The sequence below is a fragment of the Rhipicephalus microplus genome, chromosome 6 (genome assembly GCF_043290135.1).
Source record: "Rhipicephalus microplus isolate Deutch F79 chromosome 6, USDA_Rmic, whole genome shotgun sequence".
NCBI lineage: Eukaryota > Metazoa > Arthropoda > Arachnida > Ixodida > Ixodidae > Rhipicephalus > Rhipicephalus microplus.
In genome coordinates, this window is record NC_134705.1 from 23,681,334 (window position 1) to 23,708,017 (window position 26,684).

A 26,684-nucleotide genomic window follows, 5' to 3' on the forward strand; every position below is an offset into this window, starting at 1 on the left:
TCCTAGCGAAATTCAGCGTCTCTGAGCATATCTATCTATCTATCTATCTATCTATCTGTCTATCTATCTATCTATCTATCTATCTATCTATCTATCTATCTATCTATCTATCTATCTATCTATCTATCTATCTATCTATCTATCTATCTATCTATCTATCTAGCCGCTTACGACTTTTGCTCTGCTGGCTGTTTCGATAATGGTATCGACACCAAATTTGGTATGGCATAACATCACTGTATGAATAACATATTTGACAAGTAATAAATAACATGAAAATTATGATATGTATGTCATGAATTTTATGATTCACAGTTCATGACTCTGCAGCTCTTGCGGTGGTTTCGTTGACATGGCATGTTGCTAAACTGCTATGGTATGGCATGATTGCATGGCGAAGAAAAGTGACAGACCCTAACATGAAAATCATGACATGCGTGTTATGTAACAACATGACTACATGGCACGCTCAAGATGCGCTCGCAACCGTTTCGCTAGCGTCACATATACCAAATTCGGTATTAGAGTACGTGATTGAGTGACGATGGTATGTGACTGGTGCAAACATGATAATCATGAGATCCTAGTCTTGTAACAACTTGATAGGTACCACGCTCATGATGCACTGTAGGCCGTTTTGCTAGCTTCACCTTTACCAAACTCGGTATTATGCGATGCGAACGGACGACATAGACACATCTAAACATGATAATCACGACATGCATGTCATGTAACAACATGACTACATGCCACACTGATAATGCGCTACCGGCCGTTTTCGCTAGCTTAACATATGCCAAGTTTGGTAGTACGTTACGCAAATGGAGGACGAATGTATGTTAATGGTGCAAACATAATAATCACGAAATGCGTGTCATGTGAGAACATCACTACGTGCTGCAGTCAAGGCACCAATACATTTCAACGTGACGCGGTGCGCGTGCTCACCGGTGTTCATTTTGTCACATCACGCCGGCAATGCCACGCCAGGCGCCGGTTTCGCCATATAGTCGCAGGCGTGCGCCGCGCTGCGCTGCCTTGATGCATGCGCGTTATAGCGCGTCCGGCGTCCCTTTGTTATGAAAAGTGGGAGACGCAGTGTTGTCTGGGTAACAAATGAATGCGAAATGCAGCATGTCGCAGTTCGCGCCGGTTGCCATTGAGCTGCGCAGATGGACGCTGGTCGCGCCTCGCGTAAGACTATACGGTGCTAGCGTGTTTCTAACGTAGCGTCGCTGTGCCCAGTGTGCGCGCATTAACGTTACATCGGAGTATATTGGGCCCTCCATGATGCGTTCGAGGCCGTTTAGCTAGCTTGATTGAATTGTGGGGTTTATCATCTCAAAACCACCATATGATTATGAAAGACTCCGTAGTGGAGGGCTCCGGGGCTCGCTAGCTTCACATTTACCGAATTTGCTGTTACGTGGCGTCAATGGATGATGAAATATATGACTGGTGCAAACATGATAATCCTGACACACTTGTCATGTAAGAACATGACAACATACCACGGTCATAGCGTGATCGCGGCTGTTTTGCTACCTCCACATATACTGAATTCGGTATTACGTGACGTGAATAGATGATGAAGGTAAACGACACATCCAAACATGATGACCACGACCGGCCATCATGCACAACATCTTTACCTACACGTCGTAACGTGGTGCTGATTTTAAAGTGACGTATCAACATTTCTCAATGGTGCTTCGCATATTATCGATTCTCACTGTACGTAGGATCTGCCAATTTTTTTATATTGACGCCACCTGAGTTTGCTTTCGCCCTGATTCTTGGTCAAATATACTTCTTTCATTCTCTACAGATGAAAACAGAATGCTATACACTTATCCACCTGGATGCCTGACAACAGCTGGTATAGAATGCCTTCCTGAAGGTAAATACTTGAAATATTTTAGAAACTTCTGCAAAACAGAAATAATAACCTAAATAGTAATTCATTCGTCGCTATAGGTTGAAATGCGAAACAGCTATGTTACCGCTAAACATTTTTCTTGAAAATCAAACAGGTCAGCAGAAGGATTGGACAAACAGTACGTGTTCAGAATATAGAAAGTTCCAAATTTTTTATACATTATTTTTAATAGTGCCACAGATATTCTGCATTTACGCTTCATAGCTACGCTTCGTGCTGGAAACAAATCTACTAATACGCAGTGGTGGTCATGTATTACCTTGTATGGCATCATTGAAATCATTGAACTGTTGTGTTTTTATGCATCTCGTAAATGTTATTTTTTGTAACGCCGGCATAAAGCAGTTTTTCAATCTTTATTCAGTATGTACCAACTATACTGATGCTGCAGTATTTTTTGAAGTACGTCAGTCTCTATCGTATGCGTAGTTCACTGAGAAACGTAAAATTATTGACTTGGCTTTTCTAAGTCAATGAAAGGCATGTCCTGCAAAAGTGCTGCCTGGGAAAACCAAATGTTAACAGATTGTATCAAAGTTGCAGATTTTATGTATAAGGCGCTTACCACACTGAACTAACAATGACTGAAGAATGAAATGCACCAGTGGGCTAGAGAAACGCCTGATTGATTTGATTGATTTGTGTGGTTTACCGTCCCAAAACCGCCATATGATTATGAGAGACGCCGTAGTGGAGGGCTCTGGAAATTTTGACTGCCTGAGGTTCTTTAACGTGCACCCAAATCTGAGCACATGGGCCTACGACATTTCCACCCCCGACGGAATTGCAGCCGCCACATCTGGGATTCAAACCCGCGACCAGCGGGTCATCAGCTGAGAATCTTAGCCACTTGACCACCGCAGAGGGGCCTAAAGAAACGCTAGGTCAGTATTTTAGAACTATTCTGTAAGAAAGACGATAAACTTTGAAGTAAATCACTCAACTGTCTCCTAACGTTGTACAAGATGTTTCCGAAGATTATTTCTGATAGCATAACAGCTCTGCTTACCCCTAAGAAACCTAGCGAATAACCTTTCCTGCATGAAAACGGTTCGCTGCCATGAATTTTTTCAAGTGTTTGATCAAATTATTCATAAACATGAATACAAACTTCTTTACTTCATATGGCATTCATAGATTACGAGAGACATTGGTCTCGGTAGAGACCACAGCATTTCTTGAGGCACTGCGTTGGCAGGGAGTAATTAGAACATACGTGAATGCCAGTTGATATATACTTAGACTACATAATCATTTTGCTCCTCTGTCTGGAGCGGCTGCAGGCCCATTGCCATATTTTCTAGGAACAATTCTATTTTGCAAAAGCGCTGATAGTATCTTTCTTCCATGTTTAGCAAGGTGCACTAGAGCTGGGAGACAACTTCATTAGGCGGATTCATGCTCTCGCTCACACAAGAGAGCATTTCGCGAATCTTCGACTGTGCCCTGCTAGCCATTTTATCCTGCTCTCCAGCAATGGGCCTCTTTTTGGCGGGCCTCTCCGCGTCACAGGCGGCCACCACCGGTGTCTCCGTTGGTACTGACTCAGCTATTAAAAACCAGTTTTTCTTGCGGACCTTCGACGCGAAATGTTTGATCTGTCTTTATGTCTTTACAATTGCCTGTTTGTCCTCTCTAACAGTACCGTAAACGGCGCCAGAGAACACAAACGGTCCTCAAAACGACCGACCCCATCTGTAGCGCCCGACAAAATTGCTCAAGCTTCAGCAGTCATACTTGTGAGATTGTCAATTAAAAACAACTACCCTGTTGAAAAAACGTCCACCATAGGAATGGTGGAATCCACCAACCACCATTTTGGTGGATTATGAGTGTGGAAATGTTGATGGCGCGTGGTGTATGGTGGCGTATGGTGGAGCGGATGGTGGATGGCGCACTCCAGCCGGCAATGGTGGAGCGCGAAGCAGCGTCAGAACTACCGTGACGAGCTGCCACTAAAAAAGTAATAAACAATATTGTATAAAAAAGAATGTAGCAAGCACCTGTAACAAAAGGTGCGCCAGCGTGGGATCGAACCTGCCACCTCCAATTTTGAACTGAGCACACTAACCACTGCGCCAGGCCGACAGATGGCGTCATGGGTGTTAAAGAAGTAGTCAACTCACAAAATCACTGTTTAACTTCAGTTCTGTTTGTTGTTTACTCGGGAGGGATGGGATGAGCACCTGCAACTAAACTTTCCACATTTGATAAACGCAACGAAATGCTGCCTGTAACAATTGCCACTGCTATAATGGCGATTGCGCTATGTTTTTGTTACAATTTACAACAACAAGAAAAAAAACAAATCAGTGGACTGAAGAGCCGGTAGAGTTTATCGGCGGTTTCTGGCAAGTTTTTTATCCGTTTCTCGCTCCTTTCAATGGGCGATATCAGTTCAGGCTTTATTACACTTCATGTTCATTTGATAGACACACACACCAAATTGATTTTGATGTTTTTCGCGCAACGCACACCGCAGTCGTGCCAGCGTACCGCTGTTGCTATCGTTCGTTATGTTCGTTATGTAGCTATCGTTCCCCGGCTGCGGCGGCTGCATTTCCGATGGAGGCGGAAATGTTGTAGGCCCGTGTGCTCAGATTTGGGTGCACGTTAAAGAACCCCAGGTGGTCTAAATTTCCGGAGCCCTCCACTACGGCGTCTCTCATAATCATATAGTGGTTTTGGGACGTTAAACCCTACATATCAATCAATCAATCAAATCATGTAGCTATCGTTCATATGTTTGTTATGTAGCTGTTGCTAACTACATAACGGCTTGTCCAAAACGAATGCATTGCACCAAATACATTACGTTATCTTATTCGTTCAGTAAGCGCACGAATTGACGTGTCTATGTTCTCGCATAAGAGCCAGCGAATTGCTGGCGAGTGCGACCGGTGGCTGTCGGTGAGGGGAGGCGTACCTTTGGTCGAAGTGCTGCAAGCCCGTCGCATTGATGTTTGTCGCTTCTTGCGCGGACAGCGTACACAATAAAAAAGGCTTCATTTAGGTTATATGATGCCGCAGCTGTGCTGTATTGTCACTTTTACTCGTCAAAATTGCGTATTCTGAAAACCAAAAGCGCCAATAACGTTTGTACGGGCTCGGTCGGTATGACTAACCTTTGGTGGAAATCATTGTGGTAGAACAAAAGGGTGAAAGTTAAATTCGCTGGCACTCATCTTGACGCATGTCAAAAGTTGAAAGTTTATGTGTATTCGCACGTACTTTGTTAACTTAAAGGGACGGCTCAACCAATAGAGTGTGCAAGAATTACCAGAGTTGGGTTTCTAGCGTGGCGACATCAAGTGACGGCGCTGTGTTCTGCTCCATCATTGAAAGGGGCAATTGCGAGCTAGAGTCCATTTATTTGTCGACAGCTGCGTACCGATGTAAAACATTTATTTTCATGTTCACAGTGACAACTCCAGTAAACATGTAAACATATTTCCGCCCGCATATACTATGCTCCACAAAAATTGAAGCGTTGTTGACACCACAGGAATATATAAAAAAAACGTACTAAAAAGCGTAATGAGCAGCGTTGGTTTCTTTTGACCGTAAACATATATCTCTGCGCATTCAAGAATGAAACACTACAAATAAGTGATTTCACATACTGTAATGTGCTTTTCATCATGCCACCGCCATCCACCAAGCTCCCGCCATGCCACCGTCATCCACCTTGCTCACCAAGCCTTCCACTAAACACGTTTTGCCTCGCCATCATGAGCCGGCATTTTCCGCCGTCAACACTATTGGCTCGCCCCCACCACCACAATCTGCCACCATTCTTTCCACTATAGCCGTCATCAGCCGGCATTTTCCACTGTCACCACCATTCGCTCGCCACCACCACCTCCGCCATCTGCCATCATTTTTTTCACTCTCGCCGTCATCAGCCATTATGCCCGCTACAGTTTCTATTATATTCTATTATATTCACTAATATTTCCACCATATTCACTAATAGTTCCACCATATCCACCAACGATTCCAGCATCCATCAACCCAGGATTTTCAATAGGGTATTGCGCTTATCTGAGGCACCATAGCAACAGGTCAATATTTTGTTTGTATTTTTACTAGAAAAAGCGTACTTAAGCATTTTAAGAATCGTAGCCTTTATAACGCTGCGTTGGCCATGCAACGCTTGCACGAATCGGCAAGTGTTTCTAACGCTTGCTAAGACGACATGGTGGTGTCACCTACTGCTCGCCTTTCATTCTACACCTTATCACCTTAGAGACGGGTCCGCATGGCGCGCGCTCCGTTTTCCAGGATAACTGCCAGATAGCGCTTATGTCTTACGTGTGACGTGACTTGATGTCCTCGTTCGCTTCCGCTGCACGCTCAAGGCACTCTAACGCAGCGCCTCGAAAATACCGTTTACTGATTTTCTTGCCCAGAATTTATCAAATAAACGTTCTGTTCACTCTCTTCAGATGCAAGACTGTCGTCTTTAGATGACATTTGCGGTGTAACATGCAGGTAGGAGGCCAATATTTTTGTCTGCCAACCTAAAAGCTCTTCCTTGCCTCTTCTAATCACGGCCATTTCTGCCATGAGATTCGCTATCCTTTTTCTCACCATCTCGTTTTCGCAATCTAATTTCGAAAGCCTGTTTTAATTGCGCAGCGCAGACCCTGCGTTTCCTGTTTCACAGACCTAATCCACCTAAGTCGGCTGGCCCCCTGGTCTTCGTTGCCTGGACAAAGATCTTCTTGACTTGAACTTGATTTGCGGTCCTCCTCCGCATCGGTGACAATGATAGCTAGAACGCCCCTTAGATTGTGACTTGGCCATAGACGGGGAATTGGAGCATTCTCTGGATTGGGAGTGTCTTGTAGATCGGCAACGCTGTCTGTACCTGGAGCGTCTTTTGTGCCCTTGCATCGAAAGCTGCTGAGTCTGTTTTCTGTCACGGCTGCCAGATGGTGTGGTCGAGTCTTGATTTCTTTAGGCTTCGGCCGCTCTTTTTTATCTTCTCCTTACCACGTACGGGATCTGGTACCAGTGGCTGCACAGTTTGGCTGTGGTCATGTGTGCACCATCGCCAACTTGCACTTGGTAATACATTGATGCAGCTCGTCCGGTTTCCATGCGCTGCATCCTCTACAAATAGTTTCTCACAGTTTAGGCACACATCAGTCCGATGTCCCAATCTGCCACATGCATAGCAGTTGTGCACCTGCTTTCCACACGAAAAGCACATCACTAACACTAGTCCATAGCGCACAAAGTTTGGAACTTTTCAACTGTCGAATGCAACAATATTGTAGCCCATGTTCTTGATCTTTTTTCCCACCAGAGCCTGCGGATTTCTGGCATTGATGTTCTTCAATTATTCAGTGCTTTTGCTCATGGTGATGCCCCTAATCACCCACTTACAAGTACGGTGCGGCGCAGCTTCGTAGGCACTGACCTCATGTTTGTTTCCTCTCACCACGATCACAATTTTTCTAGTGTATCTTCCTGAATTGACCCGGTCTGGCTTGCTAACCACGATTATGTCTTACTGAAAGTTCAGAGTTCGGGCAGATGACATCTGCTCCAGTATGAGTTCTAGTGACAGTTGCTTTTTTAAGAGGCTGAAGGAGGGAAATCACATTGGGTAGACTTAACTTTTCAGGAAGCCACTTTTAGTGGCAATGATGGCGCGTTCACGTTTCGGTGTTTTCGTGCTAAGAACTTTTACTGTCAAATTGCAGTTGGAGATGCGCGCGTCCTTCACGTCAAGTGTTTACAATTCTACACCTTGTGCGCTCATATATTTTCATAAGAGCATGAATAAGTATTCTCCAAATACGCCAGCTTGAAATCAAATATACAATTGACGTTGCGCTAACACACATGTCATTTTTGCAGATAGCAAACGCTTCACCTATCTTTCTTATATGAGATTCTTTTCTGAATATTCCCAGTGACGTTCTATTAGGAACACAAGCGAACTGGCCCAACACTCTTTTGCCGCACCTTTTCTCCTTTGCTCTCTTGCAGCGATGTACATGGACAACCACATCACGAAGTCAATGATGTGTTCTAATCTGTATGGCTCGGTATGTAATGACAATTATTTCTACAATAACGAAAGAAAGGACTCCTCTTTTTGGCCATACCGATATAGCAGCCTGTATCTAATCTACAAAACGTTGCAAAAGGCCATCCATGGTGAGTGAGTGACATTGTTTTGCCTAAAAGCTGAAATACGAACTTAGTAACGCGTATGTTTTCACAAACACAATAAAAACTTTGTCTTTATACTTTTACGCAGGCTCAATGTGGACGAGAAGGCGCCACTTTTGTGACTATATGCTAAAAGTTCTAATGATACTATTGTGTTTTTTGAAGTCCAGAATTTAAAATGCGCCTACGTTATCAATGGTGGGATAAAGTCCTTAAATAGGCACCGCTCACTTCAGGCACTATTGTGTAACAAGTGGGTATATTGATAGCGCAAACTATATATTTTATTTCTTTATCTGTATACCCAAACCATTGTAATTATCACCATCGGTCGTCACGCAGGCTGCGCGATTTCGGCCTCGCATGACTGCATTGAAAAGTAACCTTTCTACAGAAGCACCGCACTTCATCTGATACATTGAGGAAGTGAAGGGTTAATATATTTACACTCAAAATACTAGTTGAATGTTTCCTAACGATCGAGTGCACTGACAGCGAGATAAGTTGCCAAAATCTCTTTAACTCAAAATACACACTGAACGCTTCGTAGCAGTTGCGTATGGGCAGTTGCTTTCAAATGCGGCAATTTACTTCAAGGTTCTTTTACATGCCTTGCTTAACCTGACATTTCTCACAAAATCATAAACAGGCTGTTTTGTTTAACTCACGTGGAATATCTGTTAGGCGTGGTATGTATGCAGTGTCGCGTCCAGAACAAAGATAGAATGAATTATGAGCAGCTTCTCGGCACGTAATCGTACGGGTCAGGTGACCTATACTACACTGCTTTGAACACGGCACTTTCACTTCTGTATATGGCGAAATCTTTCTGTGCTCCTTGGGATGACTTTATTAAATTCCATAGTATGGTCTTGTCGGCTTTTAGGAAATGTTGAAGGTAACATCTACCTTTTGGGAATGCTGCGCATGTCCGAATTAGGTGTTCCATACAGCATCTGATAGCGTGTGAATTGCGTAGAAGTATTGTCACTCGAAAGTTGGTTGGCTTGCTGCCATTAGTCTGGTATGGGTGGTGTGTATGCACAGTTGGTCATTACATTGTTCAAAAAATTGTGTTGGCGCCAAAACTCACTTTTGTACTTTAGCATACATGCTGGTGTAGCTTGCAGCATTCTTTTTCCGCTGCCTAAATTCATTTTATTGTTAATGTGGTACATCAGCGCTCTGCCAAGAGAGCTTGCTCACCGTGTATTAAAATAGGGATTTTGGTACAAAAGTGGTGTGGCACTTGGGTTTGGGAATGGTATATGAACACAAATCCACCTACTTGAGCGGCAACTACAAGAACAGCTGCCTTTTCCCTGTCTATGCCAGGATGTCCTGGTCTCATAGAGAATCTCGGCATTCCTTCTGATGCCTTGAAATATTTTTATTTCTGTCTGGTGCCTTGGCTTTATCAACTTCAGTGCTTGGCACCGTCAGTTCAGTTACCGCCTCGGACAAATCGGTAAGGATGCGATAGCTAACTCTTTCGTTACTGATGCCTTCTTGATTAAGAGGAATCAGAGCGATTTTATATTTTCTGGTGACAATGCTGTTCAAGACTGTCTAAGTTATCAGAAAGGTTGCGAATCGCTGCTTGAAGTTAGGTTTGCCTATTCCGCATGTATACCTCACAATATATGCCAGGCGAATTTCCGCCGTGGTAACTCAGTTGGAAAAGCTTCGGTTGCATTTTTTGAAGGTATCATGTTTGGTCCTTGGCCGCGACAACTTATAATTTCGTCCACTTTCATATCTTCATATTTACGTTGCAATTCTTTGTAATAACATCACCTCTAGTTTTCTTGGCAAGATTGTCTTATAAATTTTATTCATATTGTGCCTAGCAAAAAAACAACTGTTTAATATTGTCACGGGGGCGAGAGAATGAATGAAATAAACATATGTACAAAACATACAGCGAGAGTCCGAGGCAGCTGCAGCCAAGATGAAGGTACAACAACAGCGACTACACGAGTCCTCATCGTATTGATTGTCTTCGTTGTCTACCTGATACTGTCTCGTTGCCAATGTGATGTAACATATAAGTCCCCGCCGCTGCTAGCGCGTCTCGGCGCCTAAAGGAGAGAAGCATCATGTGCAGATATGTATGGTTTCAGATGGGACACGCGGACGACGTCAGTGGCGGATGTGCACGACGACTGTCTGTCTAATGAAGCGATCTCATATGTGACCTCAGTAAGCCGCCGTCAAGCCTTGTGAAGCCCCGAGTAGCGAGTGAGGAGCTTCGCAGAGAGTTCAACGTGGCGGCATGGTGACCAGAGGAGGAACAATGAACCTGAAGAGTAGGAAACTACTCTGTGATGGCTATCATAGCGGGCTTTCTGAGAGAGCTGCGAGCCAAAAAGATGTTCACGTGCGATTTGGCGGGCCACTTGAGCCCGTGCAATGGCATCGCGGGCGTACTCTGTAACTCTTTGCGTAGTTGATTTAAGAAGATTCTCGAAGGGTAACGCTGGATGGCAGCCGAACAATAAATAGAAGGGGGAGAAGCCAGCGGTGTCGTGGCGTAACGAATTGTATGCAAATGTCACAAAGGCAAACTACTATCCCGATCAAGGTGATCTTTGGAAACATACATAGAGAGAATTGTTCTCAAGGTTCGATTTAGGTGCTCGCTAAAACAACCTGTTTGCGGGTGGTGTGCCGTAGTGAGCTTGTGACGCGCCGAACACGAGCGAAAGATGTCACTTACTATTTTTGAAAGAAATGAGCGACCAAAATCGGCCAGCTGCTGTCGAGGAGCGGCATAGTGAAGAATTACGTCATGAAGCAAGATGTCCGCGACGTCAGTGGCACAGATTGTCGGTAGCGCTTATGTGATAGCGTATCTTGGGGCGTAGTCAGTGGCTACGGCTATCCACTTGTTTCCAGTGAGAGAAATAGGAAATGGTCCAACGAGATCAAGACCGACGCGGTAGAAGGCGACAGTGGGTATGTTTATTGGATAGAGCGGACCAGCTGGTGGCAAGGTGGAAGGTTTGGAGCACTGGCAGGACTCACAAGCAGCAACGTATCGGCGCAGAGAACGGTGAAGGCCAGGCCAAAAGAATCTACGCCGCCCGAGATCGTACGTGTGCGTGACCCCGAGATGTCCAGTGATTGGGGCGTCGTGAAGCTGTTCAAGTACAGCGAAACGGAGTGTCGGGAGAACTAGGAGTAGTAGCTCTGGTCCCTAGACGCTGGTCTTGCGTCGGTAAAGAATGCCATGGTGGTAAAGAATGCCATAGCGACGGGTCTACTTAGGGCAACCGTAGACTCTGCATGATCGACCACAAGTGCACATCGCTGAGCTATTCTTTGCGCATGTCGGTGAAAGCAGACATTGCGAAAATACAAGGGCCAGAAACATGTGCTGAAAGGTCGGTGGGTCCACGTGGTGACGGGATAGACAGACGGCATCCTGGTGCATTAGGCTAGATTTGTATGCCACGTCAAAGTTGTATGCTTGGACTTTTAAGGCTCAATGGCCAAGTCGTCCACTTGGACCTTTAAGGGATGACAGCCAGCACAAGGCATGTTGATCCGTAATTACCAAAAAGGTGCGGCCAAACAAGTATGGCCGAATTTTTCCGACTGCCCAGACTAGTTCGAGGTACTCACGTTCTCTGATACAAAGCTTGCTCTCCGAAGGAGAATGGAGGCAACTAGCATAAGCGATGACGCAATCTTGTCCTTGTTGTCGCTTCGCAACAGCAGCACCAATTTTATGTCCGCTGGCATCGGTATGAACTTCAGTATGGACTGACCGGTCGCAATGGGCCAAGATGGGTGAGGAAGGAAGTAATGCTGTAAGGGTGCTTAAGGCAGTTTCTTGGTCTATACCCCAATAAAAAGGCATGTCCTTCTTCAGTATTTCCGTAAGCGGTCGGGCAATGTGTTTTAACAAAAGTCTTCAAAACGTCGAAAGAAAGAACACATGCCGTTCAAACTGCGTACGTCTTTTGCGGTACGTGGTACGGCAAAACGTTCTACAACTCGAATTTCGCTAGGATCAGGTTCTACGCCTCGAGCACTGACAAGGTGGCCCAGCACGGTGATTTCCCTATGGTCAAAGCGACATTTGGAAGAGTTGAGTTGAAGTTCTGCTGTCCGAAAAACCTCAAGAACAGCCGATAAGGAGCAAATATCGCTTTCTATTGTAGGTGAGAAAACGATGACATCATCGAGATAGCACAGACATGTGGACCATTCGTGTCTATGCAAAAGAGAGTCCATCATCCTTTAAAATGTAGCTGGGGCTTTACACAATTCGAATTGTATAACCTTGAACTGGAAAAGTTCCTCCGGTGTGATGAATGCGGTTTTCTCACGGTCTCGATGATCGACAGAAATCTGCCAGTAATCTGATCGTAAGTCAATAGATGAAAAGTGGGCAGACCCATGTAGGCAGTCGAGAGCATCGTCAATGCGTGGTAGTGAATGCACGTCCTTACATGTTACTTTGTTTAGGTGGCGGTAGTCTACGCAGAAGTGCCAGCTGCCATCCTTCTTTTTGACTAGCACGACCGGTGATGCCCATGGACTTCAGGAAGGTTAAATGACGTCTTTTGTGAGCATTTCTTCATTTTCGTGCTGGATAACTTGTCGCTCAGCACTAGACACGCGATAAGGACGTCGCCGAATGGGGCTGGCGTCTCCAGTGTTAATCGTATGCGTTACGAAGGATGTCTGACCCAAAGTGCGGTCATCAACATCAAAGATATCACGATAGGCTTTCAGCAGGTGCCGGATGTCAGCTGTCTGTGCTACAAGAAGATCAGGGACGACCATCTTGTTGATGGTGGCATCCGCTGCGCTCTTTGAGGAGGAGAATAGAGCTGACGATGAAGAAGATTCGGCAACGAACGCTGAAATGGTAGCATCTATAGAAGAAACTTTTGCCAAAGTCATAGCATCTGGGATAACTTGAGTGCACCAGCTGAAGTTCAGGATCAGAACAGATACTGTATTGCCCGTGACTGTCAAAAGTGTGTGAGGCACTGCAGCGTTTTTAGCCAGCAGAACGTCAGCCATAGGTGTCATCATGTAAACACCGTCGGGAACAGGAGGGATAGATCTGAGGTTCACGTAGGTAACGGATTGAGGTGATAGGAGAACGTGATGTACAGAACACCGACGTGGTTGAGCTGGTGTTGGGTCATCAGGGTAACACGGTAAATCAGGTTGAAGCATTCCGGTTCCACAATCAATAAGGGCAGAGTGAGTGGATAAATAGTCCACGCCGAGGATACGTTCTTGGGAACATTTCTCGAGCACAGTAAATAGCACTGTCGTGGAGCGAACGGCAACACTTATACGCGCGGAGCACATTCTAAGCACGGGAAACCTTTCACCAGCCACTGGTGACCTGGATGAGAGCACGCGGACGCAGGAGACAGAGCTTCAAGTTCACGTCTGATCATCTTGGTCACATGCGCGGCAGTTAACGGCGTCTGTTGTGCAGGCCCGCCTTTCACCACCAGGTTGTTGCTGTATTTGGTAGTCGAGTGAATTGGTGGGAGATACGTCGACTTTTGCGGCCTCAAAATGCTGGCACTCCTTGATGACGGCATCTACCGTCTTGCAGCTTTTGCACGTGAGAAGGTTGAAAACATCATTTGCAATACCTTTCAATATGTGTGCTACTTTCTCGGTTTCTTCCATGCCAATGTCTGCTGTTCAGCAAAGGGCGAGCACGTCCTCTATGGAAGTCACGTAGGACTCTGCTGACATTTGCGGACGAGATGCCAACTCCTTCTTGGCCGATGCCTTTCTACCCAAGAACTTGCCGAAAAGGACGCGCATCTTTTCGTTTCACGCATCCCAGCTTCCTATTTCATCTTCGTGGTTTTCGAACCACACATTTGCTGTTCCTTTCAAGTACACCAGGATGTTGGCCAACATAGGAGTTTGATCCTAGCGGTAACTCTTACTTGTACGTTCGTACAACGGCAACCATTCTTCAATGACGACATCAGTGCCACAGAAGGTGCTAGGATTTTTTAGCTGCGAAAAAACAACAGTTGTAGTCGCCTCGGCGGGAGTGGGTGCCTGGTTTGCCATGGCGGAAAAAGGCTAACGTCGACAACTGCGCAGCTCCGTTATATCGTGTTGTACACCGCCCCACCACCAAATGTCACGAAGGCCAGAGAATGAATGAAATAACTATATTTACAAAATACAGGGGAGTCAGAGGCAGCTACATCCAAGATGGAGGTACAACAACAGCAACAACACAAGCGCGATCGCATCCATCGTCTTCGTCGTCTACCTGATGCTCTGTCGTGGCCGATGTCATGTAACACTATAAACATCTTTCCTTCATGCCCTGTTGTCACGCGTTCCTTTATGCTCGCATTTTTCGTGCCGTAAAGGTGTCGAAAAGTGTGTTCACGCCAAGTGCCATGAATAATGGTTGGAACGTGTGCTTGAGAAAGAGCGCTGTAAAAACAAGTGCAAATGGTCGTCGATGCAAGTGGTGAACTGGGCCCACTTTTTTCTTCATTTTGTTTTTTATTTTAAATCACTTTCTCTAGTGATTATAAGGCAACAATTACCGGTGCGTTGTGTGTAGCGCAAATAATGCGGCTCATGTAGAGTGCCGAGCCAGTCCCCGACCCGTAAACTAACGAAGCTGATCGGTTCCGCGAAGGCTAACGCGGAAGACCTGCGCATGGGAAATTAGGGAGACTCCTTCGTTCACATGGTTCACGAGCGGAGCCATCAAGGTCGCCCTCGTTCGGGACTAGAAGGAGAAGGCTTACTCGGAAGAGCGTCTGGCAAAAAGCAGGCCATGTGCCGCCGTCTAAGTTAAAGGCATTGTTGGCCTGCACGCGTGTCATTGAGAATGACGCTTGGACGCGACCACTGGGCTGACGAAGACGTAGTGGCGGCATGAGCACGAGCTTATCCTTTGAGCTATACGTCATACCGACTGTCATTAGAAAAGCGGTGCGCCTTGTTGTAACGTGCACACCTGGTCAGCGCACAGGGCCTCACGGTGTATTCCCCGCGATTAAGAAGGCTTCTATGAAGCTAAGTGTAATGAGAAAGCTGATGGAGTTCGAGCGTGAGAACGGATATTGATGGAGGTCGGCCGATACATGTCCTGGCAGTGGAGAGAGTGTGACACGCGTAGAATCTATCCTTTTGCGTATTGCATATGGTAACGTGGTTTTTTCCACTGCAGTGTTCATTAGAAAAGTGTTTATGCAATCGGTTGTGATGGTGCGAGCCACAACGTGTGATTGACTTGTGTGAAGACCCTTTGTTCAACCGAGGGTTGAAAAGAGGATGTTTGAGTCTGAAAGGAAAAGCGGAGATTCAGGCTTGGACTCGGGCAGACACCTGAGGCTAAAATAAAGCGTCTCTTCACCAAACTACGGCTTTTACTTTCGCGCTGCCTCCGTGCACTGGAGTAATCGAGAAGAAGGAAATGAACTGGCGCAGTCGACGTAAAGCGGGGAGCCCGCTGCGAGAAAGGTGTTGATGTCCGGGAAGCTGACAAGACGTACGCTGCTTCGATACCTGCTGTCTCGCTGCGACAAGTAGCGCTGGCATTTGGTACGAGCCTGCCGATCAACATTGGAACCTAGAGTTGGGCAGCGCAAAAGCGCTGCGCGTCAGTGAAAGAGAGCAGAGCCAAATTTCGTCGTTTAGCGACGGACATACCAGAGAGGCACTGCAGGGTGCTGCTTCAGGAGGAGAGCAGCAGGGCAGTCGATGTGACAGACTCAGTCAGCGACAGAATTGATTGGGCGGAGACCTGCTGCTTTGGAAATGGTCGTCACACACAGCGTTGGTAACGAGGCGGGCGCAGTTCCTACTGCCAAGTTCCTCGGGCGACGCATTGCTGCAAAGTGAGGCCAGCTTTGTGCTCTCTTGGGCCCCCCCCTCCCCCCCCCTACCAAATTTGTGTTTACTGAATGCACTTGCGTTCAGCCACTCTCTAAAAGATGGCAGACTGAGATAGAGATGTGAGAGAAAGGGACGCCGTTAATGAATCGGATTGCACCCGAGAAGTGTAGCTTGAAATCGAAGCGCTGAAACTGAAGCTTGAGCTAGAAAAGATGAGATTGTCACGTGCCTTAACAGAGAAACCGGAAAACCGGAACCAGAAAACCAGTATTGAGTGGTACGTGAGAGATCTAAAGGCAGTGTTTGCGCCCATTCGCACTGATGAGCCTTAGATTTCCGCCTGGTTCAAAACGTGGACACTCTTTTTGCGGTATTGGGCATACCCGATGAAACTCAGGGCACGATTATATTACCATTTTTTACTGAAAAGATGCGCACGTTTATTGCCAACCAAGCAGAAGCTGGGGTAATGCCGTACTCGGATTAAAACATAGAGTGCTGAAGGAGCTGCGGTTAACTCCAAGCGAGTACCGACGATTGCTCGTGGAAAGCAAAATAGAAGCAAACGAGTCTTGGAGCCAAGTGACGGCGCGCCTAGAGACAAGATTGCTTACTACGTTAGAAGTAGACAAGTGGAGACAGTGAATGTCGTCAGGAGTTGCTAATAGCTGACAGGCTAAAACAGTTATAGCCAAGTGATCTTCGCTCGCTGGTCACTCAGCAGGAAGTGAAGGGCTGGTTGAAGGCCAAGGATATCACAGAGGTAGCCGCTAATTTTGAGGAAAGCCTCGACAGTGGCAGACAAGGCAGTTACCGCGGTGTGCAACCAAAAAAATTCAGTTATGGGCCGCAAGACAAACCATTTAGGCATGTTTATCTGCGGAAAATATGGTCACTTAGAGAGATTGCGTGCTTTCACGTGACACTTCTGCTAATATAGCAGAAGGTATATGTGTGGTTCCCCAGAATAAACGGTCATTTGAGAGCCGAGCCACACAATCGCGACGCTCAGCGGTTATGGAAAACTCACTGATGAGGGACTCGCAGGTCGAGATTTTCGTGGGAAACAAGCTTGGTTTTGCGCGAATTGACTCAGCTGCAAATGTCACAGTGGTACGGGAGAATGAAGTGTCTGCTGAGATTTTTAGTAAGAGTAGTGGCACAGTAAGGCTTACAGACGCTTTTGGGCATACTATTACCGCCCCTCTGCTGTATGTACTCCTTGGTCTTCCAACCTCGTCAGGGAGCGGTGCTTAACCGGTGAAACTGAGATGTGCAGTGACTGATCAGCTAACTACTGGTGTGTCGGTATTGCTTACTCCTGCTGGTTATGAGTGCCTTCATCACCAACAAAATCTACTTAATGATACAATGGAGTGTGACGTGACGGTGAACTGTATAAACAGCTAGCTAGACCGGAGCAGTATTCACCGATGACAGAGCCAGAGCATGCGCATCGAGATTATCGCCCTAGTGCTAACACCGTGCCGAGGACAGTAGAAAAACTGGACAGCCGAGCAAGGAAGCCGCAAACGACTAAGTCCGCGTCAGGTGCAGAGCAGGCGCTGTTGAAACCTTGCAATTCTGCTGCGGAATGTGACAATGTGAACAGCTACCGGCTTGGTCAACTTGGTGAAAGTAATCTCGAGGGGGAGAGGGAACGAGATGAATCACTTGCCATGGAGCGGCGTAAGAAGAAAAAGGGGTCGCACGCCAAGGTATCTGATAGGGAGCAGTTAGACGGTAAGCAGTCACGCCAGTCAGTAGAACCAAAGTCGCGCCGAGACGAAGTGTTAGCACACGGCAACTCTTGCGGTGGTAACTTCTCAGAAAGTAACACGAGAAAGCGCGCTCAAGAGCGGCTAGCGTTGGGGTTTGGTAGTTGAACAAGCGGGTTATACGCCTTGCGTATTCCCTGTTTAAAAGGAAAAGTCGTTAGCACAGGAACATCGCGTGTGCGCCTCAAGGGTGAAGTGGAGCCGTAAGTTCTTCCGAGAATTGAGCTACCGAATCTGTTGAAGGTAATTTTGCTCTGAGTTGTTGATCCTATGTTCTGAAACCGTTTTTTTCACGTGATCGCCACGGCGAGAAGATATTTTGGTAACCACTTTTTTGTGTTTTTATGTATGTCGTGTTAACGAAGAGTGGTGACATTGTCAAAGACTTTTAGTGAAAAGTCAGTTATTTATCCGAAATAGCGGTTTCAGAGTGTCGAACATGCTGCCGTGAAGCGTAGAGGCCCAGGTAGCGTTGGAGTCAAAGGCCTGCACACTGATTTCTGAGTTGATGGCAACCAACCACAGCAAAGCTTTTGTTTGGCCACGAATGTATCGGAAACGGCAATGAGAAGTTGCCTCTGCCATAGGAAAGGGGAATATAAACGATCAGTAACTGAACCAGTCATGAAGGGAGGCGTCCACAGTTGAATAATAGGGCAATGTGAAACAAAAATTGTTCGTAACAAAGGCGCATTGCACAAGGCTGTGATGCTCTTTCGCGTCTTGTCTGATCATTGGATTCAGTGATTGTAACTGCTTAGAGGCAAGGTGAAGTTTTGTCTGTTTCATATGGTTGAGTTTTTTTTCGTTGTTGTTGTGTAGCCACTCAAGTAGTTTTTGTGAAGTTAATGAGTGTACAGGAGTTTGCTTCACCTGTTTAAGTGTTATGTGTGACATTAGGTGGTTCGAAGAGACTAATAGCTCTGGCGTGATGTGAAAATATTTTGTTTGTTGAACCAGACATTTTTCGTCATGTTATTGTAGAGATGCGAGCTTGCCTCTAAGTGGTAAAACTGCTTCTAGGTGTAGTAGTTGTGTTATGTAGGAATAATTTTGTAGATGAATTGGGTAGCATTTCTGTGAAATTCATTAAAATTTTTTTCTTGGTGCGATCCGTTGAGACTGAGGTATACCTTAGCGCTCGGTCCGTCGCTCTCTTTGAGTGCATAATGCGGGGCCTTAAGGGCGCGCAGAGTGGGTATCCCGTGTTGGGACAATGACCGTTTGGTGTTGTGAGTTTAAAAAACAATATGTCGCCGAATCATGCACGGTGTGCGTGCCCTGTTTCAAGCCAAAGTGAACTGACTGGCGTGGTTGACTTCATTCAGAGTGTGTACATCATTGTTGTGCAATACTAAAGTGTTTTATTTCGGGAAATCATCCGCACATTATGTATATAATAATGTCACTTAACCACTAAGTACCGTGAGCGCAAGCCGTGGCTACCGGATATGATGGACGACGGTGTTCTGAAGCAGCGCGCGCTTTGGTTCGCTGTTGATTATTCAAACAACCATCTTGCCAGTTTTCGGTGTGTCTCCTCGCCGGCTCACTTCTTTCGAGTTGAAGACCCTTTTTAGCACGTGACAACTGGTGGAGCTGCTGGGTAACCCCCAACCAATGTTCTAAACGCCTCCAATTAGCCCTGTACCTGCAGTGACAACACATGTTCGCCGCTGAAGCCGAAGACTCTGAAGACTACCTCCTGAGCGTGGACCCCTTCCAGAGATAATATCTGTCACACCCCCGATTGCCAGGGAAGGCGCTGCAGCCTCCATTGCACCGGAAAGCGCTGCAGCCAAGCCTCATACGCTGTGGAAGCCACGTGTGCCGAAAGTGTTCCATAGTTTTGTCTTGGAGGATGTCGAAGACTGGCTGGCTTAGTTCGAATGGGTCTCCGACAACAAGGGTTGAACCGACTTCGACAAGATTAGGAACACGTATTTCAGCTTGGAGGACGGCGCTCCTACTTGGTACGAAAACCGTGAGCTCTTTTCCTCGTGGAGCGTCTTTCGTTGATACTTGCTGGCAAGTGGGGCCAATGCCGATTGCCGTGAGCGAGCTGAGCGAGGGATTCAGTCAGGCCTCTTGATGCCGAATGAAAGTGCCATGATGTACGTCGAGGAAATCATGAGCTTCTTTCGTCGAGTCGACTCCGATATGGCGGAAGAAAAAGGTCCGTCATCTAATGCGAGGAGCGAAAGAGCAGCTTTTCGCTGGCCTCGTTCGCTGCCTTCAAAGACCATGGTAGAATTTTCGACCGAAATGACAACCATGGAAAAAGTGCTGTAGCAGTGCTCTTCTACTGTGTACGACCGGCAAGTGAGTGTCGCTTCGTCAGTAGTTCAGATCAGAGGTGCAGGAAGCAGCATCAACATCGAGTCTCTCTGCGACCTCATTTAATCGGTGGTGCGCGATGAACTACAAAAAACGCAGTGCCAGTCCTAACAAACTGCAAGGTGTATTTGCAGCCTCGTCAGAAACGAAGTACGACAGGCTCTCCAAGTGCCGTCTTCCAGTTATGCCCCACCTGCCCCGATGGAGCCCCATTGTGCATCATACGCAGAAGCTGCCAGTCGATATATTCCTGTTTCCCCGCGCTTCATTAATCCTAGGCCTCAGGATGCGCTTTCTTCGCTGCAGCCAATTCAGCACTTGGAAAATCGACAGCCGCTTCCCAGAAAATCAAGCGTATGGCGCAAACCGGACAGACACCCACTGTGTTATCACAGTGGTGAAGCTGAAAATGTGTACCGGGAATGTCTCTATCGTTGCCTCGAACTACAGAGTTTTGCCGTCGACTCGCCACGGCCGAGATTCGGCGAAAGACCGAAAGCTATTGAAGAATACCTTTCACAACAACGCATGCCACTGCGGCGGCAGTCGCGGTCTCTATCCCCAAGGCGATCTTCTCCAAATTTTTGAAGCCTCCCTGAGGCGGCGTCAAAGCACTCGATGAGCACTAGGCAGGAAAACTAACGACAGCGACCTTCCGGAGCGAGGCCACTGACACTCCACGCTAGCAAGGCCCCCCACCGACGCAAGCACGGACCCGGAGCGATTCCCCGATGACCGCAACGAGAGCCAGAAGCATATTTTCTTTGGATATACATGTGGTAGTCGACTGTCACCATGACGTTAGTGCTTTATTGGACACAGGTGCGGACTATTCGATCATGAGCGTGAAGCTAGCAGCGCACATAGAGAAAGTTGTTACGCCTTGGTACGAAGCTCAAATTCATATTACAGGCGGGCACGTAGCCACCTGAATCGGCAAGTGCACTATCAGAGTGAGCATTCGGGGACGTACGTTTCTCACCAGCTGCCTCGTACTTCGTCACTGTTCGCGAGCCCTAATCCTGGGAGTCGACTTTTTGCGGCAGCACGGTGCTATTATCGATCTTCGTGAGTGTACCGTGACGTTTTCGGCAGCTGGATTCTCCGACATATCTGACGACATCTGTGACAGCACGAATCGCATTTCTGCCGACATCATCACGTTACCTCCACGTTTAAGCGTCCTAGTTGATGTGTTGTCCGACAAGTTACGTGATGGTGAGGTTGTCGGCGAAGGCAACTTGGCGCATTTGTTTGCGCTAGGTGTCTGCGCTGCACGCAGCCTCGTCACGTTTTATGACGGATGCTGTCCCTTACTTGTGACTAATTTTAGTAACGAGTAGTGGTACCTGTTTCCTGACACTGCGATCGCTTTCGCCTACCCTATCGCAGACGTTTCTGAATGCTTCGCATCTAGATCAGCCGACGACGGGCTTCCACCAACACCAAGCGACGTGACTTTACTACTTGCCAAAGTTGATGTCAACTCAACCCTCTCGGAACAACAACAGACTAAGCTACGTGAACTGCTATATCAGTTTAAAGAGGGTTTCGCGTCCAATTCGAAGGTTTGTCAAACTCCAATCACAAAACACCAAATATTTCCGTATACCTACGCCTCGCCCATATAACAACACCCTTACCGCGTTTCGGCAAAGGAACGTAACGTGATTAATGCTGAAGTCGAGAGATGTTGCAAGATCACGTTATACAACCTTCGAAGAGTGCCTGGTCATATACGGTTGTGCCCGTGACGAAAAAAGATGGATCACTGTGCTTCTGCGTGAACTACAGAAAACTGAAAAGCGGGACTAAAAAGACGTATATTCGCTGCCCCGCATCGACGACTCCCATGACAGACTGCGTTGAGCCAAGTATTTTTCATTGATATACTTGAAAAGTGGTTACAGGCAGATCAAAGTTGATAAACGAGATCGTGAAAAAACCGCCTTCGTTGCACCGGATGGCCTATACGAATTCAATATGCTTCCCTTCTGCCTCTTTTCTGCACCTTCGCCATTCCAGAGAATCATGAACACTCTTCTTACCTGTCTGAAGTGACACACGTGCCTAGTTTATCTGAATGATGTCATGCTTTCTGCAACCTTTGAGGAGCACCTGAAGCGTCTGCAGAATGTGCTGGAAGCACTCTGCTCTGATAACCTGCCACCTGCTAACCTGTGGTGTACGGCAGTATCTTGTCCCACGTACGGCGCTCCAAGTCAACGTAAATGAACAACATATCGGTCAGAGTTCTGTTGAGTCGCTTGGTTAGCCCATTCGTTTGGGGGTGGTAAGGCGTTGTTTTTCTATGACATGTGTGGGTAAGTTTCATAATGGACTGCGTCAGACTAGCTGTGAATGCAGTTCCTCGATCCGTGATAACCATCTTTGGGGCACCATGCCGTAGTACAATGTTAGTTACGAAAAATTCAGAGATTTCTATAACCGTGCCCCTGGTGAGAGAGGCTGTCTCGGCATACCGGGTTAAGTAGTCTGCCGCCACTACTATCCATCGGTTGCCCATTGATGACGTAGGAAATGCACCACGTAGATCCATTCCTACTTGTTCAAACGGATATTCAGGGGGTTCGATTGGCTAGAGAAATCCTGCAGGTGTCAATGGAGGCGTTTTGCGTCTCTGGCAATCTCTACACGTCCTTACAAAATGCTGTACAGCATCCAGTAACTTTGGCCAGTAGTACATGGTGCGGATGCGAGGCAATGTTCTACTCACTCTGAGGTGTCCTGCTGCAGAGTCACCAAGGTAGGCTTCCAGGATATCGGTTCGCAAGGCCGAAGGAACGACGAGTAGGAACTTTTTCCTGCTGTGCTTGAAGTTTCTCTTGTATAAAACGTCGTTTCTCATCAGGTACAAGGACAATCCCCGGAAGAAAACTCAGACACGCACGGATTGCCCTTCCAGATGCTTGATCAGTTTAAGCAACTCCGCGTCAGATTGTTGATATTCTGTCATGTCTGCGGTGCTTATGGCATCAAGAAACAGAAAGTCGCCTTCATCTTCCCCATGTGCAGATTCTATTGGTGCGCGTGACAAGCAATCGGCATCGCTGTGCTTGCGACCCGACTTGTATACGACTGATATGTCGTATTTTTGCAACCTGAGGCTTCATATAGCAAGTCGCCCAGAAGGGTCCTTTAGGCCTGTGAGCCAGCACCGCGAGTGATGGTCGCTCACTGCTCGAAATGGTCTACCATATAAGTACGGTCGGAATTTCTGTATGGCCCATATTACCGCCAGACATTCTTTTTCCGTCGCCGAATAATTTATTTCAGCTCTCGAAAGAGTGCGACTAGCATATGCGACCCCTCTTTCTTCTCCGTTTTGCAGCTGCACAAAAACGGCGCCTAGTCCCATATTGCTTGCGTCCGTGTGAATCTCTGTTTCGGCTTCTTCGGGGAATTGTGCCAGGACGCGGTGGTTTAGGAGTCGGTGTCATAGCTCAATGAACGCGCCTTCTTTCTCGCTTGTCCAGATGAAAGTTGTGTCTTCTTTCGTCAGTCGGGTTAGTGGTTCCGCGATCTTCGAATAATCTTTGATGAATCTTCTGTAATAGGCACAAAGTCCTAAGAATCCTCTAACAGTCCTTTTATCCGTCGGTCTAGGAAACTTTTCTACAGCTGCTGTCTTTTTAGGGTCCGGTCGAATGCCTTTCGAGTTAACCACATGACCGACGAAAAGCAGTTCATGAAAACAAAAATGACACTTTTGGGGTTTTATCGTCAGCCCTGCTGAACTAATAGCTTCGTTCTACACGCAGTCGTTCCACATTCTGATCAAAGGCGGCCGAAAAGACCACGACGTCATCAAGATTAACAAGGCAGGACTGCCATTTTAACCCGGACAGCACAGTATCCATCATCCACTGAAATGTGGTGGGTGCGGAACACAGGCCAGTTGGGAGTACCTTGAACTCGTATAACCCATCTGGGGTGACGAAAGCAGTTTTCTCGCGATCTCGTTCGTCCACCTCTATGTGCCAGTATCTGCTCTTGAGGTCTAGAGAGAAGAATTTCGCGTCTCGTAGTCTGTCAAGGGTGTCATCGATCCTTGGAAGAAGATAAACATCCCGCTTTGTGACAACGTTCAATTTTCGGTAGTCAATGCAGAAGCGTTAGCTCTGGTACTTTTTCTTTACTAGCACTACAGGTGAGGCCCGTGGGCTGGCCGACGGTTGAATTACGTAGTCCTTAAGGATTTCTTCAACTTGGTCTCTGATGACTTCTCTCTCTCTTGGTGACAATCGGTACGGGTGCTGGCAAATAGGTCTAACAGATTGATCGATTATGATCCGTTGTTTGGTGATGGATGTTCTTTGCACTTTCGATAACGTGGAAAAACACGAGGCGTACTCCCGTATAAGGCTCTCGATCTTTTGTTTATGTTTCGGTTGTAGGGCTGCTTCGATGCGGATAGATGCGAGTATGGAATTTATACCGTTAGGGTGAAGTGGTGCAGTCTCAGGAGAATTCAAGTCCATAATCGGAATGTAATCGTGCAAGTGACCGACAACTGTTCCCTTCGCAAGATGCTGCACCTCATTCAGGAAGACACTCGTACACCTATCACGCGGTCGTACAATACCTCTTGCAGCACAGATCCCTTTCTCGTGTAATAGCCCAGTATTGCTTTCTGTCATTCCTTCATAGTAGTTCTACACATTGCTTTTTACGGTGACAACGATGATGGATCTTGCAGGCACTGTTACATCATCACCTGCAATCTGGAGCACATCGAATTGTTTTTCACTCTCGAATGTTGAGAATGCGGGTTACGTCGAGAACGAGACGCACGCTGCCTGCAAGTTTATCACTGCGACATTGGCCTGCAAAAAGTCCATTCCGATAACTGCATCTCTTGAACACTCCGACAGGACAATGAAGCTGGCGACGTAGGTGAAGCCGCGTATTCCGACTCTAGAGGTGAAAATGCCTGCCGGATCAATTAGGTGTCCCCCGGCGGTTCGCACTTGTGGTCCTATCCAAGTGGTCAGCACTTTTTTCAGCGCTCTGGCAAGTCCCCTGCTCATGACGGAATATTCTGCGCCTGTATCTACCAAAGCATTTGTTTCGTAGCCATTTATAATTACCGACAAATGAGAAGTGACGTTACCGTTTACGCGCGTAGTCTCGTGTCCATCATCACATTTTGAAATCGGCCCTGGAGGTTGTTTTCTTGCGTCGGCAGTGGCCTTACCTCCCCAGGTCGCCGATTATAGTTTTCCCGAAGCAGGCTTTGCGGAAGTTGCCTTGGAGAGTTCGAAGATGGGTGCGGACTTGGTGACCGATACCTCAGTGGCGCTGTCCACCGAGACTGATGCTGCCGCGAGGAGTGAAAACCTTGACGCATTGACAAGTACTCCTCAATCTCAAAAAGTCGCTCCCCATTCTGTGGACAGGCAGCGTTTACGGGAAAGCCCCAAAGTTCAACTCGGCGATATTCACACATCCGTTTAAAATGGCAAGCTTCGCCGCAGTGATAACAAAGCGAAATTCGATCAGGAGTGCGCCATATATCAGCTTTTGGGATCTTCGTCTCGGCTGGGGACGGCGTGAATCGAGGTTTCGGCAGATGCGGGTTTGCTGTGGCGAAATAAGGTCCAGGGGCGGCGAAAGGAGGTCCAGAAGTGACGAAAGGAGTTACAGGGTCGCCTCTCAGCACCGCGGCGTACGATACTGTGGGCTGCATTGAAACCGATGCTTGAACAGGCTAGGCTTGTGGCTGCTGCTCACGGACTGCCTGTCTCACCTCCTTCCGAACAAGTTCCGCTAATGACGAGACCGTTGAGGGGTTGCCGTTTAGCTTCTGGAGCTCTTTCCGAAGCACTGACCAAATGAGCTCTCGTAAGACAACAATGCCATCCCCGAAGACTGCTGACACCATGTCTACGGATGCGACATTAACATCTCGATTGTAGTGCCTCGCTCGCTGTTGCAGTCTTTTCAACCGCTGTCGCCTCGGTGCGAAGTTCAGCAACGTTCCGAGGAGGCATCGGAACAAACCTTCAAAAATCTCCTGCTTCACCCCACGCATCGGGGCCGAAGTTTCTTGTCCTCACTAATATTTCGATCAGACCGGCGAAATAAACGGCACATGTCTTCCCCGTACATTGCGACGCTTTCATTGTTGCGCTGGTTTCTTGCTTTTAAGGCAGCTTCAGCTCTTTCTTTACGGTCTGTACTCGGGTATGTAGCCAGTAGATTTCGTCGGAAATAATCCCAGGACCGAATAGCAGCTTTATGGTTTTCAAACCTCGTTCGTGCGCTGTCCTGCAACGCGAAATAAACACGGCGGAGCTTCCGTTCTTTGGTCCATTCGTTTCAATTCGTGACGTGCTCAAATCCCTCCGACCAATCCTCGGGCGTCTTCATGAGGATCACGATGAAAAGGGTCGGGCATCCGTGGCTCATCAACAACGACGTGCGTGGCAGCAACTGGAGACGAAACGACGTGTGCGGAAGTGGTTGGAGACGACATTTCGGTACTCTCACTGGAGACAGCTGGATACAGTGTATGCTCTCGTGGCAGGGGAAATTCCATCGGCTCACCACGTAGA

General features: G+C 47.1%; 1 long non-coding RNA gene across 1 annotated transcript in view; it reads left to right on the forward strand.

Annotated features, from left to right (window-relative positions):
• The first annotated feature begins 1,822 nt into the window (after positions 1–1,822).
• Positions 1,823–26,684, forward strand: part of LOC142764744 (uncharacterized) — a 49,502-nt gene continuing 24,640 nt past the window's right edge. The window contains exons 1-2 of the long non-coding RNA XR_012883854.1: positions 1,823–1,900; positions 7,943–8,113. This is a non-coding gene — a long non-coding RNA (uncharacterized LOC142764744). The remainder of the gene's footprint in view (positions 1,901–7,942; positions 8,114–26,684) is intronic.